At 43.3% G+C, this 23,226-nt stretch overlaps 1 long non-coding RNA gene across 1 annotated transcript in view; it reads left to right on the top strand.

The window, feature by feature from the left end:
• Positions 1 to 5,066: 5,066 nt before the first annotated feature.
• The window catches only part of LOC130360832 (uncharacterized), a 79,101-nt gene continuing 60,941 nt past the window's right edge, over positions 5,067 to 23,226 (top strand). The window contains exons 1-2 of the long non-coding RNA XR_008890816.1: positions 5,067 to 5,176; positions 13,581 to 13,675. This is a non-coding gene — a long non-coding RNA (uncharacterized LOC130360832). The remainder of the gene's footprint in view (positions 5,177 to 13,580; positions 13,676 to 23,226) is intronic.

Genomic DNA, 23,226 nt, shown 5'->3' with positions numbered 1-23,226 from the left:
ATTTGTAAATTAGAGAAAAATAAAACGAATATGTGCAGCTCACAATTTATTAGCCGAGGTATAATGATTATACACCTACACCCAGGTGTGAAATAAATATAAATCATCACCTCAAGGCTAATACCAGACAACCTGATACATGACATTGATATAAGAAGAATGAAAAGAAAAAATGAAAAGAAAAAAAATTTTATGATAAAAAATAGCAAAATTTATTAAAATGCGTATACTAATAAAATTATACAAAGACAATATATAAATAAACCTACTTCCACAGGGCCTTTGTGGAAAGGTGGTAATGTCCCGCACTTGAATTGTAAAATGTCATTGTTGTATTTAATAGTAATCAATAATCCGGCCACCAAATCAAACCACCAAATGCCAGATTATTGAATACTATTGAAAACAACAGTGAAATTTTACAATTCAAGTGTGGGACATTACCACCTTTCCACAAGGGCCCTGTGGAAGTAGGTTTATTAATATATTGTCTTTGTATAATTTTATTAGTACCGTATATACTCGAGTATAAGCCGAGTTTTTCAGCACGATTTTTCGTGCTGAAAACACCCCCCTCGGCTTATACTCGAGTGAACTCTCCACCCGCAGTGGTCTTCAACCTGTGGACCTCCAGAGGTTTCAAAACTACAACTCCCAGCAAGCCCGGGCAGCCATCGGCTGTCCGGGCTTGCTGGGAGTTGTAGTTTTGAAACCTCCGGAGGTCCGCAGGTTGAAGACCACTGCGGCCTTCGACATCATCCAGCCCCCTCTCACCCCCCTTTAGTTCTGTACAGTACTCACCTCCGCTCGGCGCTGGTCCGGTGCTGCAGGGCTGTCCGGAGAGGAGGTGGTCCGGTGGGATAGTGGTTCCGGGCTGCTATCTTCACCGGGGAGGCCTCTTCTAAGCGCTTCGGGCCCGGCCTCAGAATAGTCACGTTGCCTTGACAACGACGCAGAGGTGCGTTCATTGCCAACGTACTTCTGCGTCATTGTCAAGGCAACGCCTCTATTCCGGGCCGGAAGCGCGGAGAAGAGGCGCCCCCGGTGAAGATAGCAGCCCGGAACCACTATCCCACCGGACCACCTCCTCTCCAGACAGCCCTGCAGGACCGGACCAGCGCCGAGCGGAGGTGAGTACTATACAGAACTAAAGGGGGTGAGAGGGGGCTGGATGATGTCGAAGGCCGCAGTGGTCTTCAACCTGCGGACCTCCAGAGGTTTCAAAACTACAACTCCCAGCAAGCCCGGACAGCCGATGGCTGCCCGGGCTTGCTGGGAGTTGTAGTTTTGAAACCTCTGGAGGTCCGCAGGTTGAAGACCACTGAGGGCGGATGATGAGAAGAGGATGATGAAGGGGGGGGTGGAATGATGACAAGAGGATGATGAAGGGGGGTGGGATGATGAAGGGGGTGTGTGGGATGATTACAAGGGGATGATGAAGGGGGGTGGGGATGATGACAAGGGGATGATGAAGGGGGGATGTGTGGGATGATGACAAGGGGATGATGAAGGGGGGATGTGTGGGATGATGAAGAGGGGATGTGTGGGATGATGATAAGGGGATGATGAAGGGGGGATGTGTGGGATGATGACAAGGGGATGATGACAGGTGATGATGATGAGGGTCTGGATGATGACAGGCGGTGATGATGATGAGGATGTTAATGACGGGTCTGGATGATGACAGGGGGGGATGATGTATTTCCCACCCTAGGCTTATACTCAAGTCAATAACTTTTCCTGGGATTTTGGGTTGAAATTAGGGGTCTCGGCTTATACTCGGGTCGGCTTATACTCGAGTATATACGGTATATGCCTTTTAATAAATGTTGCAATTCTTTATCATAAAATTGAAGCACGATCCCCTTTTCATTCTTCTTATATCAATATAATGCATGGTATTATCCTTGAGATGATGATTTATATTTTTTCTTTTCTTAGATTTGTAAATTACTTCTATAAAAAAATGTTTTAATCCTTCCAGTACTTATCAACTGCTGTATGCTCCAGAGGAATTTGTGTAGTTCTCTGATCACAGCTGATAAATACTAGAAGGATTAAGATTTTGTAATAGAAGTAATTTACATGGCTGAACAGCTGAAGGGATTGGGGTAAGGAATACATTGTTTTACCCAGTGACCAATCTCTGGACTTTCTTATTTTTTTTATGATTACGCCATTCACTGTGCGGTTTTATCTACATAGAATTATTAATAGTTTGGACATTTACATGTTTCTTTTTGTTTACATACTTTTATTCGTTTTATTTATTTATTTAATTTATTTATTTTTTACTTAATAGCGGCTGGTATGTACCAAGTATGAAGTGTGCTCAGCTTGTAAGTGTGCTTCCTACACCCAGACTGCGACCAGGGCATACACTTACACCCTGTGTCGTTAAGGGGTTAAACCCAAAATTCACAGCAAAAGAAAAGTAATGTTGGCCAAAACAGCTGCACCATGATGTCCTCATACAACATTAACAGTAGAGATGGTTCAACAGCTTGGGTTCACACCACGTCCTCCTTACAGCACGGATTATCAAATCTTCTGAAGGAGGCGCTCCATGGGTGCAGATTCCCCTATAATGATATGGCGCTTACCAGGGTTCGAAAGAAGCCGAAAAACTTTGAAAGAATACAGACGTTAGCTAAATGATACAAAAAATGTGTCGTTTCACATAGGGACCATGTGGAAAAGTGAGACATCAATGCAGTTTGATCCCTAAACCCCACACAATACATTTAACCGGATGTGTCTCGTTCTTTCTTAATGATGCCTGGTTAATATAACATGCGTGTAGAATTGTGTGATGTTATCATCTGTATTCCTCCTTCTTCCCATTCCCATGTTTATGCCTGGGTGATAAATACATGGACAAGGCAATATGTTTCTAAATGCAATCACCAAGGCTCTTATAGGACCTAAAGGGTAACAACACTCATTGATTTCCTTCCAGCAGTCCTTGAAAGTCTATCACTTGAAGTCTTTTATTGTTGTTTTAAGATTTGGCCCTCTCTGCAAACCAACTTATAACAATGAAGTCCAGATCTAAGCATGGGAACATTCTGGAATAATGAACAGACCATATTTAGTTTGATTTATTGCTTAGATATTATCTCTGAAAAGAGAAAGGACTTGGTTGAAATCCTTATTATATTCCTCACGTCTGAATAGAAGTCTTGGGATTGGAAACAAGGATGTTTATTGAACATGACAACTTACAGTTACACTCAATTAAATATAACTAGACTAGCAAACAGATAATTAACTCTTTTTTCTCAAATTTTGGTAAATACTTATATAATATTTATTTTAGTTTTTATTTAGTTATCGTTCTTTGTACTTCTTTAATGTTCACTCTCAACTCTAGTGTCCTATGAGGAGACTACTAGAGCTATCACTAAGGGCTGGAAGGAAGACAGCTTTTGACATTTAACAAAAAGGGTCCACCTCCTGGGCACTTGTTTGTGGCTCCTGGGACATTAACCCCTTAATGACGCAGGGTATTTTCCATTTTTGCATTTTCATTTTTTCCTCATCACCTTCTAAAAATCATGACGCTTTAAATTTTGCACCTAAAAATCCATATTATGGCTTATATTTTGCACCACCAATTCTACTTTGCTGTGACATTAATCATTGTGCGACAAAACTGAAGAAAAACTGAAGAACAAAATGCCATTTTGTAACTTTTGGGGGCTTCCGTTTCAGTGCATTTTCCGATAAAAAATTCCACCTTCTCTTTACTCTGTGGGTCCTTACGGTTAAAATGATACCCTACTTATATAGGTTTGATTTTGTCGTACTTCTGGAAAAAATCATAACTACATGCAGGAAAATATATATATATTTAAAAATGTCCTCTTCTGACCCCTATAACTTTTACATTTTTCTGCATATGGGGAAGTATGAGAGCTCATTTTTGCGCCCTGATCTGACGTTTTTATTGGTATAATTTTTGTTTTGATTGGACTTTTTGATCGCTTTTTATTCACTTTTTATGGTATAAAAAGTGAACAAAAATACGCAATTTTGGACTTTTTTTTTACGTGTACGCCATGTATTTTTTTAAGTGTACGCCATAGACCGTACGGTTTAATTACTATTATATATTTATAGTTCGGACATTTACGTACGCGGCGATACCACATATGTTTATTTTTATTTACAGTTTTATTTTGTTATTGGGAAAAGGGGGGTGATTCTGACTTTTATTATGAAAGGTTTTAAATGATCTTTATTAACACTTTATTTTCAGTATTCAGTATTTTCAAATTTTTTTGCAGTGTTATAGCTCCCATAAGGGGCTATAACACTGCACACACTGATCTTCTACACAGATCACTGCCTGGCAATAGCTGGGCATTGATCAGTGTTATCGATGCTCGACTGCTCCTGCCTGGATCTCAGGCACGGAGCAGTCATTCGGCGATCGGACAGCGAGGAGGCAGGTAGGGACCCTCCAGCTGTTCAGCAAGCTGTTCGGGACCGAACAGCTCCACTGAATTAACCGGCAAAGTTTACTGAACGCGCCTGAAGGGTTAATACCGGTTAATACCGGGCATCACTGCGATCGGTGATGTCTGGTATTAGCTGCGGTCCCCGAACATTGATAGCCACCGGGACCGACGCTATATGACGCGGGGTGAGCACGTGACCCTGCGTTCTATTGCGGGAGCCCGCTCATGACGTATGCATACGTCATATAGTGGGAAGGGGTTAAAACTACATTTTCTTAGAAAAGCATCCTGCTTGACCATCACTGAAGATTGTCTACTTTTCTCTCCCTGACCTATGTATGGCGCTGTAAGCAGTTTTAGGGTGTAGAGCTGAAGAGAGTTTGTGAAGTGTTTTCTGGAATTGAAAAAAAAATTGTCTGTTTTTCCAAAAACAGTCCATTTATTGCACTTCATCCAAGGGAAAATGTGATACAGCTAACCTCCTATTCAGGATTCCTAAGTCCATCAGCGCATAGACCAATCACTTGACATAAGGGAACAGGAAAGAATAGAAAGTAGAGCACTTTGTTGATGAAACCAAAATTCCTACTTTATTTATCCAACAGAACACAGGCGAACAGCAATTCTAGACCCAAACCAAGAGCGGTACTGTTTCTGGAACAACAGAAGACATTTTATTCTAATCCTGGACAAACTATTTAAGGATATCAAAGGTAAATAATGAAATTTCAATAAATTAGGTAGAAAATAATAAAGAGACTTTTCTTTTTAGTTGAGGCACTTACAATATTGCTGCACAAAGAACACCAAAAGTAACATAACAACTGAGAGTGGTTAGACAACTGTTGCCAGACAATGCTACATTCTTTGTACAATTAAATAAAAATAACTTATTTTAAGAGCTATTGTGTTTTGTAAAGCCAATATAAAAGTCAAAATATGGAGCACACTACGAGAGAATTCGCGCAGTACTGGAGACTCAGCATTCTTACAATAAGTGGAAAAACCTCTGGCGAGCTGGATCTGTTAGTAATTTAAGTGCAAAGGTGTTTCCAAGTTTTACATATATATATATATATATATATATATATTTATATTTATTTATATGTATATATATATATATATATATATATATATATATATAAAGCTTATCCATTGTCCAGTGAAAAGTTGTGCATCTTATAGGTCTTTGCATGCTTTAGTCAATGGAAGAATGGGTGCAAACCAACATAGGTAAATGTGTCTGGGAGTATACAGCTCCACTCCAGCCACTCTGATGCACCTGTGCAGCGGACCCACTGGCACTGCCCTGGCTTCAAGCAACAAGGTCTACACAGAAAACGGATGTCCAGCACTAGGTAATCAAGTATAAACTCTTGTGCTTTATTGGGATATCACAGGATAAAAACAGGTACAAGGAAACCTCTCATGCGTTTCACGCAGTGTTGCGCTTAGTCATGGAGTCTATGACTAAGCGCAACACTGCATGAAAAGCGTCAGAGGTTTACTTGTACCTGTTTATATCCCAATAAAGCACTAGAGTTTATACCTGATTACCTAGTGCTGTACATCCGTTTTCTGTGTGAACATAGGTAAATTGGTTGTTACTCACTAGGTATAAATTTCGATCCTGTGTGTGTACTATGTTTCCATCCAATGTCAGCAAGCAGAGAAGGAAGGAAGGAAAGAAAGAAGGAAGGAGGGAAAAAAGGGAGGAAAGAAGTGTGATGGTGCACTTGTGCTTTTGTGTGTGGTGCAAGATTGTGGCTCAGGGTGGTTAGATATATCATTTTGTGATGCCAGGGTACCATCAACCTACACGGTCCGAGGATAGGGCAGCTTCTCTTGAGCTTAGCGCGGGATCAAATATACACTGATTCCAGTTTATGGATAACTTACAGCGCATATTAGAGTGGAGGAGATGCAGAGTAACCCTGGCAGGCCTGTAGACTTGCTGTATCTTGTTGTATTTCACTTGGGACTTTAGACTTAATGCTGAGGCCTCCCACGCTGTCTAGAGTTCTGATAGTGTCCAATTAATGCTACACCCCCAGGGTATGAACTATCTCTGTGTGGTCCATCGACTCACCAGGTATTATGCTCACAATTAGGAATTTCTGAATCCTCCTGGGCGGGAAACAGAATGGCGTGGGCTTGCTTGAAGATTTACTTTAGGCTTCCCTCTTCTCCACACTGCAGCTCGCACTGATCTGTGCACTAGTCTCTAGCCTAGAGCTAGACTGAATAACTCCTCCCCCAATACACTATATAGGGCCTAGCTAGGGGGGCCTCCCATTGGGCAACCAGGGTCACATGGGTACTCTGCATCATACCTCCTTACAGATCTCCTGTGCATTTCTTAAAGGTACAGTGCAAGACAACATAAATTAACAGGCAAAGATTACAATAAATATTAAAGCATCACCTGAGCAGCAGGGCCTAGCGCAGGATGTTTACCTGACAGGATGCACTCCGGTATTGGGACACCACAGAAGGGAGGAAGAAAGGAATGTCTTTTTTCCACCTTTCTCTTGGGTCCCTTAACCAGCAGTCTACTTGGAATGCTCTTTAGAGCAGTACCACCTGTACCAGCTTTCAGTCTCTTAAAGGGCCAGTAAATGATGATGACTTTTTCCTTCCCTATCCAATGATCTTTCAGCTAAGGCTATTAAATGTCCTATCTTCCATAACTCCTTTCCTGAGCAAAAAGGTTCCTAGATTTCTGTTTTGTAAAAAGTTATTCTACAGATCAATATATGCCACCCATGAGCCAGCTTGCTTCTTAACCACATTTGATCACATGCTGCCTGTCCTAACCTTCTGGCCATTCTATATATTGAAATAACACTGCCTGACCTGATTTCAGCCTGTCAATCAGATCATCTAAACTCTTCTACCCCTGACTTCTGCTTGTCTGACTACACTAACTCTCTTCTCCGTCAGTACCTTGCTTCGATTAGTCAGATGTTTCTAACACAGACAACTCTGAGGGTAGAAACCTGGAGCTCTCCTGCAGTGGAGGCTGCTTAACAGTTTAGACCAACGCCAAATCTGTAGCAACCCAGGGGTTTAACTTATCCACCAGGTAGATATGGTTAGACTTGTATAGGCCAATCCCCCTTTGACAATGCTCATGGAGGCAAAGAATAAGAGGAGATTGGCTGGGTAATGGTGGATTCTTGCCCTGGACACTTGAGCCTCATTGACATATTAACAAACAGGCCCAGAATCCTGATGAGAAGACCTATCTAGCTATGGACTTATTTTTATCCCTCTTTGGAGGCCAACAGGTCCACTTTAACACAGGGGCCACATAGCAGCATGTGTTTCCTTACAGCTGCCCATACACATTAGATAAAAGACAATCATTCTTAAAAAAAAAACTTTACAAAATGTAAAAATAAAAGCAGCCTTTCATTGTTTTCAATTGGGTTCTGCTGCACCATGCACGCAGCAGAAATTCAAATTCTGGACTCTGCAAAAAGAATGAACATGTTCATTATTTTACCAAAATATGCTAAGACCTGCTTTGTTATGAATGGGAACAGCACACGTCTGAGCAGTTGAGTCAATGCCTGCCACGCACAGAATGGCTGCTGGAAAAGTTCCACTGAGCCCCTTTCCAGTTCCCCTTATTGACCAGTTTTATTCCAGCATGTTCTTGGAGGGTCCGATCATATGTACGGGCGAGTGCAATGGACTCCAAAACCTATACTATCCTAAATGTAAAAACAATAAACATAAAAATATTTCCCCAAAATTTTTAATGAACAAAATATAAATATTTATCATGTTGCTGTTTTTATTTTTTTGTGTTTTTTTTTTTACTTTGTAAAAGAGAATATCATCCTTGTACTCCATAGATATTATAGTTTCGATAATAGGACACCCAACAAGAGTGAACATGCACTCTGTGAAATTCTTAAGGGCCAAAATACGGAGTATGTAGCACAGGCCATAAGAGAATAAAGATAATGGAGATTACAGGTATAGGATAAACTTTTTAGATGATAAACTACATTCTGAAGCATTTTATAACATGTAAGTGTATCATCTGTTGCAGTTTTTCTTCTCATTAGCCTAGTTACAGACTACTTGATTGTAGGGCATCTCGTCTGTATCTAGTAATTAGGGAACATAATCACCATTCGGACTGCAGCAACTATAAAGCTTAGGATGCTATGAAGTGCAGGTAATATTTAGCTTTCCCGTTAACAGTCACTTAAAATACCAATTCACATCCATTGTAGATTGTTACCAGTTTCCTTACCAATTATCAAGACTCACCAAGATTCTACATTCATATATTGCCTTACCTTGATCCAGTAAACTTTGGTATTTCTTCATATGAAAAGAACAGGAAAGTTCAATTCCAATAAAATTGACCATCATGAATAGGTCTGATTCACAAAGACGTTAACATGGAACGCTCTACATGGCCATAAAACACTTTCCTGCAAACCCAGCTATATTTACTGCTTCTCTGGCTCCGACAAAAGAAAGAGTATCATTGTCAAGGCGGGAGAACAGAAGGCGACCTGAACTGCCAAAACCCAAGGCCTTAAAAACATAATTTATTTGGCCTTTGGAGAATTCAGAGAATGTTCAGTGTTAAACATAATGTATGACAGGGGTGACGTGTGAAGGCGAAATAGTCTTGGAAATCTTTGTAGCTTTTGTGAAGATATTGAGCAGTGAAATAGTAACAGCAATAGATTTAGAGACTATTATAACAATGCTGGATTTGTGAAGATATAGGTATAGTCATGAACACCATGAATACCACTTATCGGCATCCAGATCTGACTTGACAAAGGTCCAGTTGGGACTGAAACATTGTTCCATTACTAGACATTCTGCAGTGAATTATTGTCATTGATTTCTACCTGTTGAGATGGGATATGTGAAGTGCTATGTCTGGTGAATGACATGTTCCATAAAGTAGCCTAAAAAAAAAAAAACATGAAAAATTGCACCCAAACAGCACTCTGTAAACAAAGCCTCAGACTTTGGATGAACGTGCAACAAAAATTGGGGTCAAAATTGTGAACTGAACCTGACAGCTGTACTTACTGAATATATAGAGTGTCTGTATTATGAATGTTTATGGTCATCCATATGCTGCCATTTGGTGCCACCCTGTGTCACTATAATTTCCCAATGAAGCGATGGCTCTAGGAGAATATATTGTATATATTACAGCATGGAAAAACCATAAGAAAAAATACCTCAAAGGAGAACTCCAGAATATAAAAATTGTCCTCCATACTGCCGGCAGAAAAAAAATAAAGATGTACATACCTTCCTTCGCTCCCCCGGGGCCTCCGGTAACCAGCTCCGGTCTCCGCCACGATCCTCTTTCTGGTTGCTGGTGGTCGGCGAGTCATACTGCACTCATCCAATCACCAGCCGCAGTGAAGTCCCGGCTCGGCCGGCGATAGGCTGAGCGGCAGTGTGAGAACGCTTCAAGACACAAAATTCTTCACTACACCGGCACCTGCTGCCGGGGCCGAAAACGTCACACTGCCGCTCAGCCTATCGCCGGCCGAGCCGGGACTTCACTGTGGCCGGTGATTGGCTGAGCGCAGTATGACTCACCGACCACCGGCAACCAGGAAGAGGATCGCGACAGAGACCGGAGACGGTTACCGGAGGCCCCGGGGGGAGCGAAGGAAGGTATGTACATTTTTATTTTTTTACTGCCGGCAGTATGGGGGACAATTTTTATATTCTGGAGTTCTCCTTTAATGTGCCTCCATGAGAAAATGCAGCTTAGTAGAAGTCCATAGTATTTGCTCAAGTTATTCAGGAAGACGTCTTGAAAGAGCAGAAGAAAAAATCGTCAACTCACTGCGACCAGCTGATTGAATTCTTCTTTTTGTTGCATACTCACATATAATAACTCAACTGAAATCTACCAATGAGGCCACAGAGAAACACATTAAGCTAAAATGTATAATTTTTATTATTAAAGATAATAAGAAAAACAATGCCTCACAATACAGTGCTCAGAGAGGTGTCAAATCAGATATAGCACTAAATCATGAACACAAAACCAAGGGAGGGGGTTTGGGGTACAGGTGAAAAACCTGACCTGACCAACCCTACCTAGTCTAACCCCTTGCCCTCACTACAATAAGTGTGGACAGGGAATAGGGATAATAAAAGTCACATATACATTAAGAATAAACAATGCAATGACTTAATATGTATATATTCTTACTCCTAATGACCTACGCGTTTCACCCTTACTTATAGTTAGTGGTTCATCAGGGCTCAGGGGAGCAGTCAACATATCACAATAGATAGTAATCAATAAAACACTATATATGAAAAGTGATAAAGAAACAAGTGAAGCACACGTGATACAAAAGCATAATAGCCGCACATTGATACTGAGTAAATGATGAATAGATATATGAAGAATAGATAAATCATTCCAATCAGGCCACAATGGTAGAAATGTGGATCCTTAATTGCACTATGAGTAGATGAGGAATACGTCCCTTGTCCAAAGCAAGTACTCCAAATGTAATTAGGTATACATGAAATAGCCCAACATCGTATTACAGATATATCACCCCAGGAATCACTGTTTGCCACACCCTGGGTTACTGAAAATGCTAGGACCCATGTATGATGGATAATGGACTAAGAACTGATAACTGGTATAGCACACCAAATGCAATGATACATAATATTAGGCCAAAGATACCCCTGACCAGATGATGCAATGCGTCAGAACGAATCCAGGTGGATTGTGAATAGATTAGAAACACTTCCAAAAAGCACCTAATACAGGATGCTTAGAGCGTCAGGTGGCCGAGGATACATGGAGAATTTGATAATGAGGAAGCCTGGTGTCACCTCCCTAATGTGGAGGCTTCAGAGGAGACGATAACTCCCAGTCCCTGGTGTCCCTTGTGTGGACTCAGTATGCGGCGCCGTCTCATAAACAGCACTGCGATTCTGTGCGAAGTCCACAGAAATAATAGACATGCCTATTCTTTCTGTGGACACTGGAATTTGAATTGAGACATCCGGCACAAAAATTCTGCTATGTGAACAGTGCAGCAGAATACCATTGAAATTAATGGGACTCTGCTACTGCGGATTCTCCATGCGGAATTCCACACAGAAATTCCATTGTGTGAATATAGCCTTATAGTTCTGAATTCTTTATATACAATACATCCTTAAAAGCCCAGTACACCAGAGTCATGAACAGGAGTGATTCTTCAAACTGCCACCTGCAATCTGGCATATTTTTATGGCCATCTAAACCCTGAGAAACCTGTATATTTAATAGCTATACAAGCAGGCAATAGCATCCAAAGCACAGAGAAAGCCCCATGGCAAAGATTAAAAAGGACCTGCCATACCAGTGCTTAGTTTGAAGTGGAGGACAAGGAGGCCTGGTGTTTGTTTGCAACTTCATAGCACTTTGGACAATTGCCCACCTCTTAGAGTGCTAACAATATAATTTCTCTAAAAAGTCCTGCAAATGTTCCCATCACTATATAAAAAAGAAAATAGGAGAAACCAGATTGTATCTCCTCACTCCAAGAACCCATGGTCTGATTTGTATATCCCTGCAAAAAGGTAGAGTAAAAAGTATTCAATCTGGAAACTTCCAGCAAGTAAAAACCTTGTGGTCAACATGGTCTTGTGGTGAGACTTTGTTTTGGCTGTGGCAGAAAACCCTGGTCAGAAAACTGTGTTTTTGTCTTTTACTCGGAATCTCACTTTTTAAAAAAAAAGAGTAGCTTCTACACGAAGAAGTTGTCTCTTTAAGTGCAAAGAAATTAAGGAAAAAATTCTTGATTGAGATGATCCACATACTTCAGGGCTTACACATGGATAACATATGGTTTCAGCCTTTATTAATGAAAATGAGGAGTTGAGGCTAATTGCATATTTCTTGGCAGACATCAAGTTGCCCCAAGTTTTGCCAGATGAACATTTTATGTACTTTTTACAATTTAATCAGTTCCTAATGTTAAAATCCCAACTACAGTATATTCATCAGCAGATGGGACATATAATGTTGTACCTCCTGGTGCTCTGCGGTTCACCAGATGCCTGACCACAACAGATGACCTTGCCTTGCTTGTCACAATGCAGTACTTGGTCGTTCATTTTCTCTCCAGTGAGGCATGCTTCTTACTAAGGGTCATTTCAATTGTTGTCAAGGTTTTATTCTATCTTCATCAAATGTCTGGTGTATGGCAAAGAACATCAAGATCTGATTTAGGGGTCCATACAATGTGTAGACTTATATTTAACAGTCATTTTCACAGTCAAGACAAACACAATTCTAGACAGATGTGTCTAAAGTCCTCAGACTGCATCAAAAAATAGGAGGAGGAACGAGGAACCAAAATATGTTGCAGCTGCTCTCCTGGCATCACCAACAGAAGACCATGTCCTGGTCAATGTGGGGACAGTCCCCAGAGATGGAACATGTGCTCCCCTCACAGCGACAGGACACAGCTGCAAAGAGTCCTCTCAAGAATTATCAAATCCCTTTCTATGGGCACATTCCCACGAACTTCTTCTTCTTTACAGCGGCACGTCACGACCCCCATCCGAAGCGGGGCCGCCACGCCCCCTCTATTTAGTTCTATGGGAGAGCCGAAGATTGGCAAACGGCTCTCCCATAGAGCTATATGGAGAGGGCGTGGCGGCTCCTGCATTGGGTGGGGGGCGTGACGTGCCTCTGTAGAGGAGAGCCGGGGCTCCAAACAAAAGGTCAGGGGGGGCCCCAGCTCTCCTTCGGATAGGGGATAACTTTTTTTTACATGAGGCTTGTCCTTTAAGCCAGTTCAGTTCAGCACAGTTCCCCCTGCTGCCACCTCTGGCCATGTCAGGAATTGTCCAGAGCAGGAAAACAAAGAAATGCTTTGGGGGGGGGGGGCTTTGCTCCTAATCTAGACAGTTCCCAAAATGGATAGATTTGGCAGTATGGAACAATTTGTTGGACTGGAAAGAACTATATGGCATCATCCGGAGCATTTACAAATTTACAAATTATAACTTTCTGCACCGGTTTATTAGAAAATATATATTTTATTCTCCGAAATATCCTTTACCTTTATTGCCTATTGTTCCTTACAGAGTGTGGCGTTATTTGTCCCTCAATGGAGGCACCCCTGCATACCTGACCTATGTGCCTGCTGAGTTTTTGCAATAAAGAAGTCTAACTACGTATGGTGAGTGCTGCACTTTTTTCTTCATCTCCTTGCTATGATTCTACATTTGCCTTGTTTATGTGCTGAGAACCACCAATAGACTGTTTGAAGATGGCGTTCACCTTGTCTGTATTGAAAGTTAAAAAGTACCTGTCACCAAATAAACTTTTCTAAACCAACTCAGGCTATGTTCCCTAATACCCCTCCCACCCTTAAAAAAAATTCAGAGCTTTAAAAAGCTGTGTATCATACCTTTACAGTATTCTTGCTCACATAGTGCAATATCCCAGGAGAAAGTGGGTGTTTCCCAGTAGGTATGACATCACTAAAGCCTGCTGGGGGACCACTTCTGCCCTCACATGGTTGCAGTGCTGTGATGAATAGAATACCTCAGGCTCTGTGCAGCTTTCAGTTTGGCCCTATGCATGTTTCAGTGAGGCTCTTTGCAGCTTTCAATGAGGCTCTATGCAGGTTTCAGTGAGGATCTGTGCAGCTGTCAATCAAGTTCAGTGCAGAGAAGCACTTCCTGAGTTTGGACTCCAGCAAGGCTGGGAGGAGACCAAACACACCTATGTTGAAGTGCCAGTCATCAGTGTTCTGTGTTTGTGACTGCACTCTTTTTTTTTTTACTTGTTATTTTTATTTTTTTTATTTAACCCCAAGGGGACCCATAACGTAAATGTGCTCCCTTCATGCACAGCATAAAAAGGCTACTAATCCCACTGCTATCCCACTGATGCCCTCTATTGATGCCCTTTGGTCTCTGTGATCAATTCTGATCATGGCATCTACTAAAGCAGTTGCGTGTTATGTCAGAGTCATCGGACAATTAGCAGTGCGATTGCGAGGTCTGATGAGTCAAGATGGCGGCTGGAGTTCTCCCCACCTGCTCCACAGCCAGCTTCTTGTATTTTCTTGTCTAGTCTGCCACATCTTCAAAACCCTAGTTATCACAGTAAACAGCTCCAAAACAGGGCTGAAATCCTGAAGGAATGCATGGGAACGGAGTTCCTGCACTTTTTCCACAGCAGGAACTCTGTTCCCAATAGCAGGATTCCTGCAGGACCAGTCCTTGAGTGGAAATCTGGGATGAGTTCTCACACTTTTTTTTCCCAGGACTCTGCTGCAAAGTACTAAAAAACACACACACTCAGCTCTGCTATATCTGCTATCTCAGTTGGTGTAAATAACAAATATTCTTTGACCTTACTATAATCAGCTCATCACTAGCAGCTATCACAAAACAGGTATTATGTTCCAGAAGGGAAACTGACTTCATGAGATTTCCTATTAACAATATCCACATTCTTCTTAGTGGTATGCCCAGAGCAGTGGTAATGACACTGAGGCTCTCAACCTTACAGACACAGGGACATTGTGGTAAAGAATTTGGGTTGCCTCACATTTTAAATACATTTGTACATGCACAGCCAAGTTTTTTTTTTTTTTACTCTGGCTACTTACAGCATCACTAAGATATTTACAGGGACAAATTGATAAAAAAAAAAAAAGTGTTCTTGATCTGACACATTTTGAAAATCTACATGAGAAAAGATAAACCTACAAGGAAGCGGCACTCCATAAAACGTTATATGGAGTAATTTCTCCAAATAAAGGAATAACACTTAAAACTTAGCTTTTAATATTTATTACCTTAAATGTTGGCACCCCTGACATTTTTCAGGAAAATGAAGTATTTCTCACAGAAAAGGATTGCAGTAACACATTTTGCTATGCACATGTTTATTCCCTTTGTGTGTATTGGAACTAAACTAAAAAAGGGAGGAAAAAAAGCAAATTGGACATAATGTCACACCAAACTCCAAAAATTGGCCAAACAAAATTAGTGGCACCCTTAACTTAATATTTGGTTGCACACCCTTTGGAAAAAATAACTGAAATCAGTTGCTTCCTAAAACTATCAATAAGCTTCTTACACCTCTCAGCCGGAATGTTGGACCACTCTTCCTTTGCAAACTGCTCCAGGTCTCTGTTATTGGAAGGGCGCCTTTTCCCAACTGCAATTTTAAGATCTCTACACAGGTGTTCAATTGGATTTAGATCTGGACTCATTGTTGCCACTTCAGAACTCTCCAGCACTTTGTTGCCATCTATTTCTGGGTGCTTTTTCATGTATGTTTTGGGTCATTGTCCTGCTGGAAGACCCAAGATCTTGGATGCAACCTAAAATCGGTTGGTAATCCTCAAATTTCATGATGCCTTGCACACATTCAAGGCACCCAGTGCCAGAGGCAGCAAAACAACCCCAATACATCATTGAACCTCCACCTTATTTCAATGTAGGTACTGTGTTCTTTTCTTTGTAGGCCTCATTCTGTTTTCGGTAAACAGTAGAATGATGTGCTTTACCAAAAAGCTTTATCTTGGTCTCATCTGTCCATAAGATGGTTTCCCAGAATGATTTTGGCTTACTCAAGTTCATTTTGGCAAAAAGTAGTCTTGCTTTTTTATGTCTCTTTGTCAGCAGTGGGGTCCTCCTGGGTCTCCTGCCATAGCGTTTCATTTCATTTAAATGTTGACGGATAGTTCGCGCTGACACTGATGTTCCCTGAGCCTGCATTACAGCTTGAATATCCTGCGCTGACACCTTTCATAAATTTTTCTTTTCCGTCCACACCCAGGGAGATTAGCTACAGTGCCATTGTAAGGACTCACGGCAGTTGGCAGGACTGTGGAGGTAGTGGATCTACTGGACCTGTGTGGCAGATGGCGTGGGCCGTGCCTAAAGTGCCGCTGGTCTTCACCAGAGCCCTCTGCAAAGCGGGATGGTCTTGCTGCAGCAGGCGGCACCCAGGTCGCTAGCCCTGGCACAACTCAACCACACAGGCAGCTGAGGTGATGCGAGGCACAGGAGGGATAGGCAAGACGTGGTCAGGATAGCAGGAGTCAGGACAGGTGGCACAGGTCTGTAGACAGGGACATATCAGGAGGTCAATAGGCAGGCGGCAAAGAGCAAGGTCAGGCCACGGAATGCAAGGGTCAGAAACACAGCAAGGCTAAACAGCAAACGCTTTCTCTAAGGCTCTGGGACAACAAAGATCCTGCAGGGAGTGATGGGAAGTGCAAACCATGACAGCAACCCCCACCCCCCTACCCTTTGGTCTCCCCCTCTTTTTATGGTTCAAAAAGTTCCCGAGAAGGTCACGGTCCAGGATATCCTCCTCCGGCTCCCAAGATCTTTCCTCTGGACCATAACCTTCCCAGTCAACCAGGAAGAATTGTCTCCCTCTCATGGTCTTAGTGGCTAAAATCTTCTTGACTTTGAAGACATCTGTAGAACCAGACACATGCATGGGAACAAGATTTTTTTGTGAAAACCGGTTGATGGTAAGAGGCTTGAGGAAGGATACATGGAAGGAATTGGAAATACGAAGAAAAGAAGGCAAACTGAGTTTGTAAGAGACCAAATTGATTTTTTGCAAGACCTCAAATGGGCCCAGAAAACGAGGACCCAACTTGTAACTAGGAATCATGAAACAAATGAATTTGGAGGATAACCACACTTTATCACAAGGAGAGAAGGATGGAGTAGGTCTTCTTTTCCTATCAGCCTGAGCTTTCATGAGAAGAGGCAAGAGACAAAGAATGCCGATTTTGATGCCAAATTAAAGATATGTCTCGAATGAGTTCATCAACAGCAGGCACACCAGAGGGAACAGCAACTGGAAGAGGAGAACTAAGATGATGTCCATAAACAACCAAAAATGGAGAGGTCTTGGAGCACTCAGAATCCTTATGATTATAGGAAAATTCAGCCTATGGTAAAAGGTCGACCCAATTGTCCTGGCGAGCTGAAACAAAATGACGGAGATAAGTTTCCAGAACTTGATTTACCCGCACCACCTGACCGTTGGACTGAGGGTGTTAGGCAGAGGAAAATAAGTGATGCCACTCTTCCAAGGCTAACTTGATAGCAAAGAGTTCCCGATCTCCAATAGAGTAGTTCCTTTCTGCAGGCGAGAAAGTCTTAGAAAATAAACCACAGGTTACAATCTTGCCTTTGGAGTTTTTCTGGGTTAGATCAGTTCCGGCTCCTACGGATGAAACATCTACCTCCAAAGCAAAGGGTTTCTCAGGATCTGGTCTAGTAAGCAGCTCTTCTTAGTATGAGCCATAATCAGAGCGACCAAGGAAGACAAAGTCCAGTGGGGCAAGGCCAATGCAATACTGCAGTCAGTTTGTCAGGATCCATCTGGAGACCTTGGTGAGTAACTATGTAACTGAGGAACGGAAGACTAGATCTCTCGAATAAGCATTTCTCCAGTTTAGCATATAGAAGATTCTCCCAGAGGCGCTGAAGAACCAGATAGACATGTGAGCGATGCTCCTCCAAATTAGGTGAGAAGATCAGAATGGAGGAGGCATAGTTCCAGGCTGTAAGTCAATGGGGCAATCCTCAGGGCAATTTGGTGGTAAGGTCTCGGCCTGCTTTTCACAGAATACATCTGAGAAATCTTGAGATGGGAGAGGCAATCCAGGCATAGGAGGAAGAGAAGAGACAGCTTTAGATTGGACTGGCACAAGACAGTGATTAGGACAAAACTGTCCCCAGCATGTGATTTCACCCGATTTCCAGTCAAGTTGCGGAGAATGCTGTTGAAGCAAAGGAAGACCAAGAAGAAGTTCTGAAGTACAATGAGGAAGCACATAGAATTACATTTTTTCCTTCTGCAAGACTCCCACTTGCATGAGAAGAGGCTCTGTGCGAATCAGCACCTTACAGTCCAGATTTTATCCATTAACTGAAGAAATAAACAAGGGCCTAGCAAGGGCTTCACAGGAAGATGATATTTATGGACCAAGGAGGCATCAATGAAGTTGCCAGCGGAACCAGAGTCCAAAAATGCAGAAGCGATGACTGAAGCCTTGGCAGAAACGTAGACTTGAACAGAAATGATCAAACAAGGAGAGGTAGTACTCACACCTAGGGACGCCTCTCCCACGTGTCCTAGGTGCCTGTGTTTCCCAGACGCAGTGGACATATAGAACAGTCTTTGAGAAAGTGCTCCGGATTGGCACAATATAGGCACAAATTCTCATTGCATCACCAGGATCTTTCCAGCTGCGTTAAGCGAGTACGGTCCACTTGCATAGCCTCTTCGGCAAGAGGCAAAAAAGACTGTAGAGGTGGATGTTGGAACACGAGGAAATTCCTGGGTTTGGGTAGGTTCTCTTTCCATACAAAGTTCTTCCTGCCTGTCGGCAAAACGCACATCAATACGTGTGGCTAAATGGATTAGTTTACATAGGGTAGACAGAGGATCTCGTGCAGCGAGAGCATCCTTAATTCCTCCGGACAAACCTTTTTTAAATGTAGCACACAAGGCCTCATCATTCCAAGCCAGTTCAGAGGCAAGAGTGTGAAATTGAACCTCATAGTTCCTACGCGGAGTTCCAATGGAGTTCCCTTGGCAGAGGTTCAGAAGAGCCGTCTGAGCAGAGGAGGCTCGTGCGGGTTCTTCAAAAACACTGCGGAATTCATCAAGAAAGGCCATCAGGTTAGAGGAAACTGGATCATTACGGTCCCAGAGAGGTGTAGCCCAGGCCAGGGCTTTTCAGGACAAACAACTGACCACAAACTCCACCTTAGCTCGTTCTGTCGGGAACTGATCCGCCATGAACTCCAGATGCATGGAACACTGAGTCATGGAGCCTCTACACATCTTTGGATCACCATCATACTTCGTGGGTAAGGGTAAACGAAGCTTGGATCCGGAAGGAGCTGCAGGAACAGGCGGAGAGACTTGAGCAGGTTGCGGCTGCTGCTGCTGTTGCTGCATGGCTAGAAGCTGTTGCATCATGGCTGGCAATTGACTCAGTTGTTGCGCCTGATGGGCTAACTACTGCGACTGATGAACCACAATGGAGGAAAGATCCAAGACTTCAGGCAAAGATACCTCAACAGGATCCATGGCCGGATCTTACTGTAAGGACTCACGGCAGTTGGCAGGACACTCTGGAGGTAGTGGATCCACTGGACCTGTGTGACAGATGACGTGGACTGTGCCAGGGAGCGGAGTCAAAAGTGCCGCTGGTTTTCACCAGAGCCCTCTGCAAAGCGGGATGGTCTTGCTGTAGCAGGTGGCATCCAGGTTGCTAGCCCTGGCACAACTCAGCCACCCAGGTGGCTGAGGTGATGCAAGGCACAGGAGGGATAGGCAAGAAGTGGTCAGGATAGCAGGAGGTCAGGGCTAGAAGCAAAAGTGCATAAACAGGGACATAGCAGGAGGTCAATAGGTAGGCATGGAGCAAGGTCAAGTCACAGAATGCAAGGGTCAGGAACACAGCAAGGATAAACAGCAAATGCTTTATCTAAGGCTCTGGGGCAACAAAGATCCGGCAGGGAGTGATAGAAGGTGCAGATATTTATAAGGGTGCATTCACACGCTATTACTAGCAGTGGGTTTCACGCTGCAGGAAACCTGCTGCGAGTTATGCTACCATTGACTTTAATGGGTCCATAGACAGTCCGCAATAGTGTCAGATTTGCGGACTGTCCACATAAGCTTTTAAATTAATGGTAGCATAACTCGCAGCGGGAAACTCACTGATAGCTGCTAGCGTGTGAACGCACCCTAAAAAAACAATGCAGGTGCATGTACTAGTTAAGGGTGCACTGGCATTTTAAATTTAAGAGCACCGGCACGTGCATCAGCGCTACAAGAAGACAGAAGGGACAGAGGAGGGGTGGAGGTGAGTGACAGCCTGGGATTCGCATGCGAGCGCGTCTCACCATGCGAATCCCAGCCCTGCCAGCATGTGCTGGAAGGGAGCGATCAGGGCCAGGGTGTCTAGCCAGGGCTCAGACCATGATAGCCATGGGTTGCAAACTTCTTAATAGTGTTGCGCACTGTCAACAAAGGCAAATCTAGTGGTTCACAAGTAGAAGAAAAATCCTCCAGTCCTGGTGCTTCTCCCATAAAATGGTGTCCATCAATTTTTCCATCATACATACATACAGTGGTGGCAACACTTAACACATTTCTAGCTTGGACCGAGCTCTTTATCATGACATGCATGGTTAAGAACTTCAAATGAACTCACTTCATACAAATTTACAAAAAAACTTCCGGGCTGTGGTTAAAACCGGGAAAACACATGCACCCACCCTGTGACTTCAGTGATGGGTGTAGAAATATGGCAGCTTTACCTAGGTTTAAACGTCAACCCGGTTCTAATGGCTGAATACTCATAAAATGCCATAATAAATATGTCTTAAAAATTATGTCTTCAAAAGGATTAAAGCACATACTGCCGTGGCCACGTCAGTTCAGGATTCCTCACTGGGATCAATCTATTTTTGCTGCGGTCCTGATGATGCACTGTGCTGACAGTGCTCCTGGGTAGGTGTTCACACCTCCTGCCGAACGCCCTGGATCCAACATGCAGATCTCAGTGTCGATAGTGAGTAGATCAAGATACTGTCGCAATGTGTCGCCATAACGCCATCAGTACGAGTCTTACTTGAGGGTCCGGTTCCTATGTGCTGCGCGGGCAGTGCTGCTAATGGTAGGCGGGCACATCACTTTGTGTATACTGAATCTGGAGTAGAGTTCCCAATGTCTAATAATCGTAAGTGTATCAAGAACAGATACATAATATGTGCCCACAAATATAGACAGTTGTGCGTGGCACATAGTGTCACTATCATTCCATCCTGTGTGGTCCAAGATAGAGGTAGATGCATTACAGTAAGCTGAATAATAATCAGCAGTATTTTTGAGATGTCCAGTGTTGATATCATTCCATATTGTGTGGTTACAGATAGCGCTTAATATCATTCAATTTTGTGTGGTTGCAGATGTATTATAGTAAGCTTAATGATAATCAGTAGAGATGAGCAAATTTTAGAAAAATAAAATTTGGCTGATTTGACGGATTTTTTTCCCAAAATTTGTTTGGGTCCAAATTTGTTTGGGTCCAAATTTATTTGCGGCAAATTGCTATTAAAAACAGCTATTCCTGGCCTACAGAGTGCCTCAATAGGGGTGTAGAACACTTTGCCTTGCTGTAACACGCATAGGGAGTGTGCTGGGTTAGTGAAATAATACTGTTATTCAATATGACATGCAGATCAGAGGCGTCGCTATTAGTATCACCGTTGCAGAGCCTAGTAGTGGCATTAGTAGGAGGAGACCATATAGTGGCTGAATGACACTGCGTGGAGGTGGCGGCAGCATGAGGAGAACATATAGCGGCTGAATGAAAAAGCCTGGAGTTGGCAGCAGCATGAGGAGATCACATAGTAGCTAAATAACACAGCCTGCAGCTGGCAGCAGCAAATAGTGGCTGAATTACACAGCCTAGAGTTTGTGGCAGCATGAGAAGAACATATAGTGGCTGAATGACATGGCCTGGAGGTGGCGGAGGCATGAGGAAACCATATAGTGGCTGCATGACACAGCGTGGAAGTGGCGGCAGCATGAGGAGACCATGTAGTGCCTGAATGACACAGAATAGAGATGGCGGCAGCAAGAGGAGAGCATATAGTGGCTGAATGACACAGCCTGGAGTTGGCGGCAGCATGAGGAGACCATATAGTGGCTGAAAGACACAGCCTGGAGTTGGCGGAAGCATGAAGAGAACAAATAGTGGCTGAATGACACAGCCTGGGGGTGGCAGAAGCATGAGGAGAACATATAGTGGCTGAATGACACAGTCTGGAGTTGGCAGCAGCATGAGGAGAACATATAGTGGCTGAATGACACAGCCTGGAGTTGGTGGAAGCATGAGGAGACCATATAGTGTTTGAATGACAAAGCCTGGAGTTGACAGCAGCATGAGATGATCATATAGTGGCTGAATGACACAGCGTGGAGGTGGCGGCAGCATGAGGAGACCATATAGTGGCTGAATGAAACAGCGTGGAGTTGGTGGCAGCATGAAGAGACCATATAGTGGCTTAATGACACAGAGTGGAGGTGGCAGCAGCATGAGGACACCATATAGTGGCTAAATAACACAGTGTGGAGGTGGCGGCAGCATGAGGAGAACATATAGTGGCTGAATGACACAGCGTGGAGTTGGCAGCAGCATGAGGAGACCATATAGTGGCTGAATGACACAGCTTGGAGTTGGTGGCAGCATGAGGAGACCATATAGCGGCTTAATGACACAGCCTGGAGTTGGCGGCAGGATGGGGAGAACATATAGTGGCTGAATGACACAGCCTGGAGTTGGCAGCAGCATGAGGAGAACATATAGTGGCTGAATGACACAGCCTGGAGGTGGCGGCAGCATGAGGAGACCATATAGTGGCTGAATGACACAGCATGGAGGTGGCAGTAACATGAGGAGAACATATGGTGGCAGTATGAGACATCTTGAAGCTGGCATCAGCATGAGGAGAACATATGGTGGCAGAATGAGACAGCCTGGAGCTGGCATCAGCATGAGGAGAACATATGGTGGCAGAAGGAGACAGCCTGGAGGTGGCATCAGCATGAGGAGAACATTTGGTGGCAGAATGAGACAGTCTGGAGGTGGCATCAGCATGAGGAGAACATTAGGTGGCAGAAGCAGAGTCAGGAGTCCTGAAAGTGACCCAGTGA

This window comes from Hyla sarda, chromosome 3, assembly GCF_029499605.1.
Source record: "Hyla sarda isolate aHylSar1 chromosome 3, aHylSar1.hap1, whole genome shotgun sequence".
In the NCBI taxonomy this organism is placed as follows: domain Eukaryota; kingdom Metazoa; phylum Chordata; class Amphibia; order Anura; family Hylidae; genus Hyla; species Hyla sarda.
This window is presented reverse-complemented; position numbering and strand designations above follow the sequence as displayed.